Source organism: Lissotriton helveticus, chromosome 6, assembly GCF_964261635.1.
Source record: "Lissotriton helveticus chromosome 6, aLisHel1.1, whole genome shotgun sequence".
Lineage (NCBI taxonomy): Eukaryota > Metazoa > Chordata > Amphibia > Caudata > Salamandridae > Lissotriton > Lissotriton helveticus.
In genome coordinates, this window is record NC_136067.1 from 258,741,151 (window position 1) to 258,755,898 (window position 14,748).

Genomic DNA, 14,748 nt, shown 5'->3' on the forward strand with positions numbered 1-14,748 from the left:
TTTCCCGGAAAATTTACAACTGTCCTGCAAGTAAAATATATTCTTTTTTCGAGAAAAAGAGCGTTTCTTCGTCCCATGACGGAGCCGTTGAGCAAAAGAGGGTCGACCTGCTGTCTTAGTCGCCGATACGCCTGAATATGAGATTCTTATCGATCACTTTATGTTGCAGGAATAGAAAACACAACAGCCCTTGACCATTTATCTTTACTGCGTTCCTTCGTATTATACCTTTTACCCTTCATGTAATTGGTCTGCTTTATTTCACTTGCCTTTTAATGATTCGAAAACAGTGACTATTATTAAAAACTTTACCAATGTATATACTACTACCATGTTTTCTTTTAAAAACCTTTATTGTGAAAATTTCATTATACAAATACGAGCCTATAACCACGTGGGCCGGCCACGGAGCAAACTGTAATCGTATATGATGAGTAGACATTTACACTGTAGAGGAACGTAACGGGCGGGCCATTAGGTTGCAAGAACTAAGATGTCTAACAGTTACGGAATCGGTGGACGTACATTTTATAATTAAAATACGACAGGGCCAGTTACAATAAAATTATCTAGATATACATTTGCGGGCAAGTACCATGGGTGACTTTAATTCGAACTTTCAATAGTACAGTAATCAATAACACATCAGAACTTAATATCAATAGGGATGTCGAAATATTCAATCAATTCTCGTCCCCGCCCGCCATGTGCTTCAAAACTGCATACGTATCTCGTGATTTCAAGGTTCTGCAACCAGTACACAACAAGGAGTTACGAGTCCCATTTATTCCGGCGCCATTTTGGGCGAGGACGGGCAGGTCCAGGATATAGTCAAAATGTCTCTACCAACCATCGACTATGATGATGTTCATATGCTGTATTTATTAGAGTAACACTCATCTGTCCACATGAAATTAATTTGCCACAATCTAAACATGTCATTTTAATCTTTCCAAAGTTCTTCTAAATATTTGGGACCGTTTCCCTTGCCTCTGATGCTGTCAGTGCCACTTCTTTGATGAATGTACTAGCAGGTCAGGGGTTCTCCTCCAAATCTCTTTTATGCAGCACTATAATTAATTGGTGCCACCTCTCCATATGACGATGCATGGTATAGTTACCATAACTATATTTTTTTTCGGTTCCTGTGGAGAGTTCATCGTGACAGATGAAGCGTGTAACGTACCGGGCATTTACCTTTTTTTGCATGTACAGGAAAGGAAAAAAAAATCGAGCGTCCGAGTTGTAAGGTGTCCCAGGGCCATTTTAGTGGACCAGGCCCAAATCCAAAGAACAGGCCGCCATTTTGAGAGTCCTGTTGCAGCCGCCTGTCGCTGTAGCATCAAGAGCAGCCGAAACTCAGCTGAATGGCAACTGAAACGGTAAAGGGGCGCCCCACTACAGCAGACGAGCCTCCACCTAGGAAGGCCCGTTCACGCCGCCCCCCCCCCCCCCTTCGGGCACCCCACGCCGTTATTCGGAGCAGTATTGTAGGATGGCCACACCAGTGCGGCAACTTGCTAGACATCACCTCGGTGGTAACCGAATCTCAACGCCTTGTGGTGTCTTCTATTCAGAAAACATTGTTATGCTGCCTTCGACCTATTCGCCGCAAGTGCGCACGCAACTCAGCTGCATAGCTTGCTAGACACCACCTCGGTGCTAACCGAATCTCAGCGCCTTGTGGTCTCTTCTATTCCCAAAAAATTGTTGCGCTGCCTTTGGCCCCATTCGCACATCGGTCCGCTACTGACGCCATCTCACAGGCTAATGGGGCGCCCCACGCCGAGTTTCAGCATTGTAGGATGACCACACCAGTACAGCAACTTGCTAGACATCACCTCCGTGCCATCCGGATCTCGGCGCCCCACTGCAGATGAAGTGCCTCTCAACTATGAAACCACCACTGTGACATCCGGATCTTGGCGCGTTGTGCTGCCTTCGGCCTATTCGCACATCGGTCCGCTACTGACGCCATCTCACAGGCTAATGGGGCGCCCCACGCCGAGTTTCAGCATTGTAGGATGACCACACCAGTACAGCAACTTGCTAGACATCACCTCGGTGCCATCTGGATCTCGGCGCCCCACTGCAGATGAAGTGCCTCTCAACTATGAAACCACCACGGTGACATCCGGATCTTGGCGCGTTGTGCTGCCTTCGGCCTATTCGCACATCGGTCCGCTACTGACGCCATCTCACAGACTAATGGGGCGCCCCACGCCGAGTTTCAGCATTGTAGGATGACCACACCAGTGCACCTTACTAGACACCACCTCGGTGCCATCCGGATCTTGGCATCTCAGCGCCTTGTGGTGTCTTCTATTCAGAAAATATTCTTGCGCTACCTTTGCTCCATTCACACATCGGTCCGCTACTGACGCCATCTCACAGGCTAATAGGGCGCCCCACGCCGAGTTTCAGCATTGTAGGATGACCACACCAGTACAGCAACTTTCTAGACATCACCTCGGTGCTATCCGGATCTCGGCGCCCCACTGCAGATGAAGTGCCTCTCAACTATGAAACCACCACGGTGACATCCGGATCTTGGCGCCTTGTGCTGGTTCCGGCCTATTCACACATCGGTCCGCTACTGACGCCATCTCACAGGCTAATGGGGCGCCCCACGCCGAGTTTCAGCATTGTAGGATGACCACACCAGTACAGCAACTTGCTAGACATCACCTCGGTGCCATCCGGATCTTGGCATCTCAACGCCTAGTGGTATCTTCCATACAGAAAATATTGTTGCGCTGCCTTTGGCCCCATTCGCACATCGGTCCGCAACTGACACCATCTCACAGGCCAACAGGGCGCCCCACGCCGACTTTTACCATTGTAGGATGGCCACACCAGTACAGCAACTTGCTAGACATCACCTCGGTGCCATCCGGATCTTGGCATCTCAGCGCCTTGTGGTGTCAGTCAGAAAATATTGTTGCGCTGCCTTTGGCCCCATTCGCACATCAGTCCGCTACTGACACCATCTCACAGGCCAACAGGGCGCCCCACGCCGACTTTTACCATTGTAGCATGGCCACACCAGTGCCACAACTTGCTAGACACCACCTCGGTGCCATCCGGATCTTGGCATCTCAGCGCCTTGTGGTGTCTTCTATTCCGAAAATATTGTTGCGCTGCCTTTGGCCCCATTCGCACATCGGTCCGCTACTGCCGCCATCTCACAGGCCAACGGGGCGCCCCACGCCGACTTTCAACATTGTAGGATGGCCACACCAGTGCGGCAACTTACTAGACACCACCTCGGTGCCATCCGGATCTTGGCGCGTTGTGCTGCCTTCGGCCTATTCGCACATCGGTCCGCTACTGACGCAAACTCACAGGCCAACGGGGCGCCCCACGCCGACTTTCAGCATTGTAGGATGGCCACACCAGTGCTGCAACTTGCTGGACACCACCTCGGTGCCATCCGGATCTTGGCGCGTTGTATTGCCTTCGGCCTATTCGCACATCGGTCCGCTACTGACGCCGCCTCACGTGCCAACGTATTTTCTCCGCATTTTATACCCTATGCCGCATAACAGGTCATGTGACTTGTTTATAAAACTTTTCATTGGTTCATTTTACTTTTGGTTTCCTAATGATGGAAGGCTTGATCATATGACCTAAAAACAACACTTTTCATTGGATGAAAACTTTTTTTTTTTCCCCAAACGATGAAAGCCCCACCTTGTTTCTGGATGTTTCAAACTGAAGCTGGCGTCAGCATGAGAGCACCACCATCTCGTAGCTCCGTCGTGGTCATTCCGCGAGCAATCATGGCAACCGCTCCCCACCAGAAGCCTACAGGAGTCGGGGGCCCCCAAAACTTTTGATGAATCCTCAAGGCGGAGGGGACGCTTTCGAGAATGGGGTCCAAGACCTAGCAGACAAGCGTCCGATTTCCAAGGTGTCCCAGGGCCATTTCAGTGGACCAGGCCCAAAAAGGAAACAGCCTGCCGCCATTTTGAGAGTCCTGTGACAGCCGCCTATCGCTGCACCGCAAGAGTGGGCGCAACTCAGCTGAATTGCGGCTTTTGACACAGTGGACCAAAAACGGACGGAATGGCAACTGAAACGGTAAAGGGGCGCCCCACTACAACAGATGACACTCCACCAGGAGAGGCCCGTTCACGCCGCCTCCCCCGGGGCGCCCCACGCCGTTATTCGGAGCAGCATTGTAGGATACCAAAACCAGTGCGGCAACTTACTGGACATCACCTTGGTGCCATCGTTCTGCTGCCTTGGAACTATTCGCACAACAGTTTGCTACTGATGACCCACCCCCCGCGACGCCCCACGCCGGAAATCTGGACGTTGTGCTGCGTTGGGACTATTCGCACAGCCGACCGCTACTTCGTTGTTTTTCCCTAAAAATGTTTATATGTTATTACTGTTTTTGTTTTCTTGTATATATTTATAAGTTATTAAAGTTTTATAATCTTACTACTTTGTTGGAGTGCTATATATTTTTAATGTGACACATAATTGTAAAAACTTTGATGTACAAAGAGTCATCCCTGGAATCTTCCGCTTCAGGCTCGGTCCCCTCCCCAATCACAATACAGGATGGTTTTCAGATAATAGGAACGCGTCTGCTGTGACGGATCTCATCGAGTGTGGGCCTTGATCTACTATAACTCCTTTGAAGAGGGGTGATTCTTTACAGCTGGGGCCATAAACTACATCTGCAGGGCTAGCTGATACCCTAGGACCGGCCTGGACAATCGGACACAGAGGAAAAGGAGTGTCAGAGGGTGCGGTAGTGAATAGGGCGAAAGGGAGGTGTCGGGCGGGCACAGGGTGTGATTCTCAGGGAAGAGCAGCGCAGATGGGGGGAGGTTTATTACCCATGCATAAGACAGAGAGCGGGGGTGACCACTGCCTGGGGGACATGCTTGCGAGGGTGGGGAGCCATGCTAAGGATCGACAGCGTGCACAGAGTGGGTCTGGTCAAGGCATCTAAAATGGCTGCCGTGCACGACAAAAGTGTGGCATTTGAAAAAAGACAAAATGGCGCAGACAATGTTTTTCAACACTTCCTGATTTCCTTCGAATCGAACGTTAACAGACGTTGGGGCATATTACCAAAGTTAAGCGATATTTATCCCTAACGATGCTTAGCAACGATTTTTTTACCGCTAAGCATCGTCAGAAATTATCGCAGATAAACCTTGCTATTATCAAGGTTTATCGCAAATACGATAAACGACCGCAATGCATTAATATCGCTGAAAACTCAGCGATATTCATGCATTACCGAGCTAATGCTCTTAGCCATGTTATCCACCTCCCATTGGATAACATGGCTAAGAACTGCTCAGGGCAGGTGCTAGCTTTTGGAGATATTCGCGCTTATCGCGAATATTTCCAAAAGTTGATAATAGGAGATAGCGATGTTAGCGACTGTTTCCAGTCGCTAACATCTTGGCATGCCCACTTTGCATGTCATTAGTGATAAATATCACTCACATGCAAAGTGGGGCCCAAGATGGTCGCTATCTCCTACTAGCCGTCGCTAACTGGTGTTAGCAACAGCTAGGTAATACAGATATAATTTTATCTCCGCGAAGCGGAGCGCTGTTACAGATATATATCTTGTTTTTGAACGTTAATTTCTCAAAATCCACTGAAGCACATATATTGAGACCTAGCAAAGGCACATCGAGCTACCAGTCCCTACAATTTTGCCAAGTTTCGTGCAAATCCATTCAGCCGTTTTATTATTATTATTTTTTTTTTTGCCCCGCGGGGCCCTTTTAAAACCTCCACATCAAACCTAAGAGGTCAAGGAGGATCTACTATGCCCCCTTATGGTCATTTGCCCCTTCGCTTTGGCCTCCTCTTGTCTCTCGATCCTACCGAGAGACAAGATGGCGGCCGCTAAGGACTGTTTGCAATGTTTACAGACGCCGGAGAACCAATCAGCTTCGCAAACCTCCGTTACGCGAAGCGGAGCGCTGTTACAGATATATATCTTTTTTTGAACGTTAATTTCTCAAAATCCACTGGAGCACATATATTGAGACCTAGCAAAGGCACATCGGGCTACCAGTCCCTAATATTTTACCAAGTTTCTTGCAAATCCATTCAGCCGTTCGATTATTATTATTAATTTTTTTTTTTTGCCCCGCGGGACCCTTTTAAAACCTCCACATCAAACCTAGGGGGTCAGCGAGGATCTACTATGCCCCCTTATGGTCATTTGCCCCTTCGCTTTGGCCTCCTCTTGTCTCTCGATCCTACCGAGAGACAAGATGGCGGCCGCTACGGACTGTTTGGAATGTTCACAGACGCCGGAGAACCAATCAGCTTCGCTTCACAAAGCTCCGTACCGCGAAAAGTCCGCGAACCGGAGCGCTGCCCGGTCCGCTGTTACAGATATATATCTTTTTTTGAACGTTAATTTCTCAAAATCCACTGGAGCACATATATTGAGACCTAGCAAAGGCACATCGGGCTACCAGTCCCTACAATTTTGCCAAGTTTCGTGCAAATCCATTCAGCCGTTCGGGCTAAAAGTGAGGCCAACCGCCCTATGGAAAACTCAATGTTAAAAACCCGTTTTGGGACCCCCCTTTTTTCTCGGCCCCCCCTTGACGAACCCCCCCCAAATTTTCAAGGGCTGCTCAGAAACAAAATGTGCCATTTTCCTGATAATTTCAGCCAATTCCGTCCACAAACGCCAAAGTTATTAGACATAGAATTTTCAAAAATCCCATAGAGAAAAAATCCTAACTATATATACCTACTGGCGACCGCCAGTAGGTAATATATATATATATATATATATATATATATATATATATATATATATATATAAACGCCAAGTCCTCAGCACTGCGAACATTCAGCCACAGCAACAGAAAACACGGACCCCAGACTGCAGTCAGGTAGGTTTTATTTTCCCCTCAGGCGACGCGTTTCGAGCAACTTGTGCTCTTGATCACACACCAAACACCTGGTCAGCATATATATATATACCGAAATAAGACCTTTGGAGGATAATAAATCGACCTTCTAAATACTATCTACTGCGTGGTGGTCCGTGTATCTGTGGTGGTGGCGATATACCGGTGAAACAGAGACTGGTTATATATATATATATATATATATATATATATATATATATATATATATATTGGAAAAAATATCGGGGGGAGCAAGCAGAAGACACCACTTTCATGCCCAGTCCTAATTGCGATTTAAGCATGGGTTTATTAAATACGAAAACTCTATTTTGACTGTCATTTTGGTAATTGCAGGGTTTGCAGTTGAAAATGGCTTTGTACATCCGACCATATGTCTCCGATATGTTGCTGATTCTGGATCCCACATCGAGCCATATAGAGACCAAGAGAAAGGAGTAGGAGACAGTTAAAAGACCTAGAACTCAATGAAAATGTCTTCGGCTGAGAAGAAATCCTACATGATGGGATAGGATTGGAGGTGCTAGTGGCTCAAAATTGATATTTCCAGACATCGCGGGAGACTTTTTAGGTCTCGCCAAGGCAGCACTTGCGCTTTCTCTTCGAGACATGCTGTATTCAGCATATGTAAATATGAAATCCGTATTTGTAAAGTACGAACTACTCACCCTTATGGGTTTCAAGGCGCTAGAGGCCGTTGTGGAAATTAAGTGAGCTGCTGCCGCCGGAACCGGGGATCAACCCTGCGCCCTGTGCTCCAAAGTCAGCTACTCTGGCCGCTGCACCACACCTCTCCACTTCAAGTGCTATACAAATGCAAACCTTTCTTCCCTTTTATCCCTCCACTATCCTTCTCACTCCAAATAACTGACTAATATCCACCACTGAAATAACTTCATATTTCACCATATTAATTCACCACTAATCCTTTATGGGAATCCTGAATAGCGTGCGTCAACAAGCGCTATATAAATACAAACCTTTTTCCTCCTCTATCCTTCTGCTATCATTCCAAATCCAAATAACTGACTAACCTATCCACCACTTAAAATATACTTGCATGTTTCACTATACTAATTCATATCGAATCCTCTATGGGTCCCGGAGTAGCGTGCTACTCGCAGAAAAAGCGCTTTGACGCCTCATCAGGGGTAGTAAACGCTATATAAACGCAATTATAATACAACACAATACATATAATGGTTCATCATACCCAGGCCCACATGAGGCGTTGAAGTAAATTAGCAGACAGTGAGCATGGTACAGCGTGGGAGGACTGTTAGGTTGAAAGAATCTTGAATTGCAGCCTGGCTTGAGTGTAAAGTGTTTTGTTATGTGTGAGTGACCAGAGACGTGCATTTATCTTTCTTTGGTCTCTACGCCTAGTCGTGTGATAGTAGGAAGAGAGGAGTCAGAAGAAATGCATTTTACATGAAATCATTATGCATGATTAAGTGGGTATCTATAGAATCCACCCAGGAGTGACACGGAAGCAGCCTACACCATGCACAGGCTAGAGGCAGGGCCACGGGAATTATGTGACTGTGCGGCCACATCGATTTTCGCATAGTTATAGATTTGCCCATAATCCATCATCTACAGATTTGAACAAAACATTTTTTGTTTCTAACTCAAACGGTTCAAAAGTTACTAAAAACATGTGTTGCAGCGCAGTGGAAGTCCCTTTGCAAAGTTGGACTGGTCACCTTTTTGTTGCTCAGTACTATATTTGGGTGTTAAACTGGCACTAAAAAGGTGCAACTAATGCCAAACAGTGTTAACAAGTTTACAATTCACTAAATAATGAAGTCATACTGTCAAAAAATATACCTCATAATTTGGCTTTTCTTGCCACATAATATACTCAGCAATGCCACATAATTTAGCCCTCCACTGCCACATAATTCCAGTGGCCTTGGACATATTGATTATTTGGGTTTGGTGACTATCCACCTAGAGGAATAATCATAAACCTTGCCAGGGTGAACACTGAAAGTGACTTCATTAGCATGAGCTCAACACTCTGGTGTTTGAACAAACCTGTACTCAAAAATCTAGACACCCCAAGATTTGCCTCACTCAGTTTTCCCTCAAGTTACCAGATTGGAGACAGTGTTAAACTTCGCTTTCATGAGGCAGTGTGTCCCTGTGTTAAGGTACCACCTCAAACATCTAATTAGCAGTGTAAAGCAATTTCAAAAGTAATAAGGACCCATCTCAATGATTGAGTTCTACATCAATGAAATGTTTAAACAGTTTTACTGCAAAATGAATAAATAAGCAATACAAAGGAAATGCATTGAAGGCTGCCGATAGCAGAGTTACAGAAAATATGTAAAAATCAGAAAATATTCTAAGTCCCAAATGAGCAACAAAATCAAGAAAGAGACAGTATCGAGAGCTGGTGGTAGATCTTTCTCATTTCTGGCTCCCAGTCTGAGGAATTCACTTTAAGAACATCTTTGTGATTCCTCAGAGTCCCAGGATGCTCCTTCTGGAGCAGCTCTTGCTTTTTATAAGCTTGTTTAATTTATTCAATCGTGCTTCGCAGCATTAAGAAAAGGTGAAAGTCTCAGTCTCGTGCTCCAAATTGAGGGTTTTAAAGCACACTTCTTGCATAGTTTATATGCCACCTCAGTTTAGACCCAGCCATATGCAAATCAGGTATGACCCTTCTCCAATGTGAACAGTCCAGAGTGCAGCGGCTTCTTAACCCCTTGGACACTGGTGACGGAACCACCCCGTTGTTGAATGGTAGGGCCGAATTCGACCAACAACCCTTCAGTATTTGCCCGGCGTTAGCCGCCTCTCATACCATTCGAGATTACCAAACAAAGAGGCAGGCGCTGGAGACAGAAGGCAGGAAACAGGAGTTTATTCTGACGGAGCAGAACACGTCAAATCAGACAACAGGGTATCTTCTCGAGGTGCTCTAAACGCATCCTTGAGGCCTGGCCTCTTATACACAGGTTTATTGCTTTATTACATAGAACACATTCTTGTTAATACTGTGATGTACGGAAAGGCATCCTCGGAATCTCCGCTCCAAACCCGTTCCCACACATATTTACAGTAAAAGTCCCCACCCCGATCTCAGTAGGTGATGACTATCGCGCAGCTGGATATCCCGCCGGCTCCCGGAATGTGTGCGGCTGATCGGATCTCATGGGGTGGGGGCTTTTATCAGTCATAGATTTTTGGAAGAGGGACAGCTTCTACTGTAGGGGGCAATAAACTGTATCCGCAGGGCTAGGTGATGGCCTGGGATCGGGCGGGACAATCGGGCACAGAGGAAGGGGGTTCATCAAAGGATGCGTGATCATTAAAGGGACGGAGGGAGGTGTTAGTCGGGTACGGGATGTGGCTCCGAGGCAGGGCCGCGCTGAAGGGGTGGTTTATGGCCCAAGCATGTGAGAACGTGGACTGCCAGCGCGCGGGGGATGCTGGCGAGGTCAGAGAGGGAGAGAGAGAGACGCGCTGGCTATCGGCAGTGGGCAGAGAGGCCATGGCGTTCAAAATGGCTGCTACTTACGCGCACATTTGAGCTAAAAAGGGACAAGATGGCGCCGATAATGTTTACGTCGCAATCTAGGTTTTAACAGTCCTCCCTTTTCAACATATCTAGCCAGCTTGTCAATTTATGTCTATCCCCATCATATTACGGATTTCTACATCATACAAAGCTTTCATGCGTTCAGCTTCAAAGTTCGGAGTCTTAGGGCAAACACAGTTAGCAAATAGTGAACACAGAGGTGGCAAGCATTGAATACCCAGGCAGAGTCCGCATATTACGACGATTGGTATCAGTACAATCATGAGCAACCTCCATCCCCAGTCCTTTACAGTACTCCAGAACCAACTCCCGAGCGACCATCCTTCTTGTTCCTGATGAACTTCTGAGGAGAGTCTGTGGAGGTGTTCGATGGCCTTGTAAACGGAGGGTGAATTGTCTGGTATGTAGGTACAACAGCTGGACCCGATGATACGACATGCTCCTCCACGGTCCGCCAGAACCACATCCAGAACAAGACGGTTTTGAAGAGCCACCAGACGGACCGCCTGAAGCTCGGCTGTATTGTTTGTGAGGATACCAGCTGTAATGTTCATCGTTGTCTCGACTGCCTGGGATAAATGTCGAATGGCACGACTGTTCGCCATCGGACCCCAAAGTGGAACAAGTGCTTTCATTGCATCCAAGAATTGTGCTCCAGTGGAGTCGGCCCGCTCGATGTCCTTTGCTCGTCTCTGTCGGTGATGGTTTGCCGGAGCCACATAGGTTGGAGGAAGGATGAAGGCTATGTAGCAGGTACCTCCCCAGCCCTTTGGGAGCCAGGTGTAGGCTTTTGTACCACAGACGAAGTACATGTTTGGAGAGGTGACAAAAGAGGGTGGGTCGGTTGAGTACAAAGTTCTGGTGATGCGGCAAGTGCTGTGGCCCACCATTTGTGTCCCATGGCCTGTGATGCATACGAGGCCCGAGACATTGACGACAGATAGGGCCACAGTCAGGGTGGCAGCTGTTCGTTTCCGGAGGTAGGAGAAGGTGGGTCTGGCTGGATTGTTGAATATTTGCATCTCCACCCTTTCTTTGGCGGGGATGTCCATGTGAACAGAGGCATTGGAGGATAGAGGGCAAAAAGGAGCAGCAGCTCTCCCGGTTTTGTTCAGCCAGACTCCATGATAAAAGTGTGACATAGTTTCGCCGGAAGTGGCGTTGTCTCTGTAGCTCTCTTGCAAGAGGATCAGCCAGGCAAGGCAGGAGCCATGAACAGAGAAAGGTGAAGGGATGAAGGGGATGCAATGTCCGGTGGCATGTGGTATCAACCCACAGATCCAGCAGTTCGTGGCATTTGCAGCAAGGTTGTGTTGGTGCAGCAACTGTACGAAGGAGTTGTTCCAGAACTCCTTACGCCTTTCTTGGATTTGAGGTGAAAGAGAGACCAGGTAGTGTTCTTTCATGGTGGTAGGCTGTGCAGTGGTTAGAAATGTCTTATGAGCCGGTGCGTTCTCTTCCACGATCCAGAAGGTAGTCATGAGGAGGAGGCAAAAGAGAAGAGTGATAAGAAGAGCAATAGTCTTTGAGCTGTGCAAAATGTCAGTTTTCGGGTTCCTGTAGCGGGTCTTCGGATGTCCGGTTGCTTCCATCATCTTCGTATCGGGCGCTTCTATCATCTTCAAGGTGCTCGGTAGTGGGCAGAACCACAGACTTCGTTTGGTTTCTCTCCTGGCAGCCTTTGTAGTGTTAGGCCGCCGCTCTGAGAATGATAACTTAGTCAGTGGTCTACTTAGCCGAAGCTCCCTCCTTTCGTCGCAGGTTATACCCTTCTCTGGATGGCACAGTGGGATCAGGGAATTTCGCCAATTCGAGTGTCTCTGTTTCAGGGTAGCAGCTCAGGGATGGTCGGTCTTTGTTCAGGAGCTCTTCCTGGGTGCTCGCGTCTTCGGTCGACGTCAGGGCCGGAGAGATTTTCTTGCAATGATGTGCATGCAGCCAATTTCGCTTCCCCTCCACTCGAAGAGCTGTTCGGGTGGTGATCAAGACTTGCCAGGGGCCCGTCCAGCGGGGTTCCAGACTCTTCTCCCGCTGGAAGTTCCGAATCAGGACGAAATCTCCAGGCTGGATGGTATGTCCGGGGCCCCTGGAAGCATCGGGGATGGCATGCAGCACCTGATGATGAATAACAGACAGTGTTTTAGTTAGGTTATACAGGTAGTCAGACATTAGGACGTCCGGGACGTCGTGAATAGATGTCGGTTTGGGTGCGGACCAGATACTCATGGGCCGGCCGAAAACGACCTCGTAAGGGGTCAAGTGGTGTTTGGTGGGGGGGAACGCATTGACAGCAATGCTAGGGGGAGAGAGTCTGGCCATTTTAGTCCTGTGGTAGCCACTATTTTCGCCAGTTTTAGTTTCAATGTGGCATTGTGTCGCTCGACCAGTCCAGCAGATTGAGGGTGGAAAACTGCTTGGAATTTCTGTCGTACCCCCAGTCCTTTCAGGATGAGCTGGATAACCTCGGCTACAAAATGGGGGCCATTGTCACTCCATAAAATACGGCAAAGGCCGTAGCGAGGGAAGAACTCTTTCAGTAGTACTTTTGCAGTGGCAATAGCAGTGTTGTCACGCGTCGGGTAGGTTTCCACCCATTTGCTAAAAGCGCACACAACAACAAGTACATACTTCAGTCCTTGACATCTCTCTAACTGGATATAGTCCATCTGTAGGACTTCGAATGGATGGTTGGGGACCCCGAACCCTCCCCGGGGTACGACAGTTCCTTTCCCAGGGTTGTGTTGCAGGCAGACTAGACATTGTTGGACTAATCGTTTGGCTGAGTCTGTAATTCTATCGTTATGCCAAACTCGGGAGACAAGTTCGGCCATAGGGGCAGATCCTATGTGTGCAGGGGAATGGGCCATCGTCAGTATGGGGATCAGGTACGAGTTGGGTAGCAACCATTTGTTCGTGTCTTTTGTCCGCCAGCAGCCTTCATCATCCTTTAATCCCACCCGTGCCCATTCAGTCAATTCTTGTGGTGAGCTGGCCATTTGGATGTCCCTAATAGTTTCCCTAGCGTCTGTCCATTTTTCTGCTTGTGACCTAGTCACGTACATGCGAGTCGTCGTCCTGTTCTCAGCTGTGGTTCGGGCAATGATGTCGGCCAGTGCATTTCCCTGTCCAATGATGTCTGTCACCTTTTTGTGTGCTTGGCATTTGATTACGGCAAGTTGTTTGGGGAGGAGAACCGCTTCAGTCAGAGCGGAGACTAGATCTCCGTGCAGGATGGGGGTGCCGTGTGAGGTCAGGAATCCCCTCTCCTTCCATAAGAGCCCAAAATGATGAACCACCCCGAAGGCATACTGGCGTGTAAATGTTTGCTGTCGTCCCCTTTGCTAGGATACATGCTCGTGTGAGGGCAATCAGTTCTGCCGCCTGGGCGGATCGTTGCGTGATGCGGGCGGTTTCAACTACAGTTCGGGCTGTGGTAACTCTATAGGCAGCTGAGGTGGTGCCGTCGGGGAGTTTAATGCAAGAGCCGTCTACCCATAGCTCTCCGTCAGGGTTTGGGAAGGCAGTGTCTCAGAGGTCAACTCTACTCCTAGTCTGTTCGTCCGTGAGGGTCGCACAGTCATGTATTGGGGGCACATCGGGATCGTTTTCAGGCAGAGGCAGCAAGGTGGCTGGGTTCAGTGTGGTGCATCGTTTCAGCGTGATGTGAGGTGCGAGCAGTGTCAGTTTGTACCCAGTCAGTCGTGCGCTGGTCAGGTGTTGTGTCTTGGTCTGGTTTAGGAGGGTGTCAACAGCATGAGGCACTAGTACCGTGAGGGAATTCGAGAGTACGATTCCCTCACTTTGTCGGATAGAGACAGCAGCAGCGGCTACTGCTCGAAGGCAGGCAGGCAAAGCTCTTGCTACAGGGTCAAGAGTGGCAGAGAAATAGGCACATGGTCGTTGTTTGGGGCCAATGGACTGAGTCAAGACAGACAAAGCGCATCCCTCCCTTTCGTGAGTGTAGAGAGAGAAGGGCTTTGTATAATCAGGGGTTCCTAGGACGGGCGCTGAACAAAGGGCGTCTCGTAGTTCCTTGAAGGAGGATTGACATTCAGGGGTCCAAGGGAGCGGGAAGGGGGACATCTTTAGCCAGTAGGGAAAGTAGTGGTTTCACAATGAGGCTGAAATTTGGCAACCATTGTCGGCAGAAGGAGGTGAGGCCTACCAAAGAGCGGACTTGCTTCGGGGTTTTAGGGATAGGGGTCTCTAGAATAGCCTGTATTCGATCGGGTGTGAGCTTTCTCCCGTCTTTGGACAAGAGGT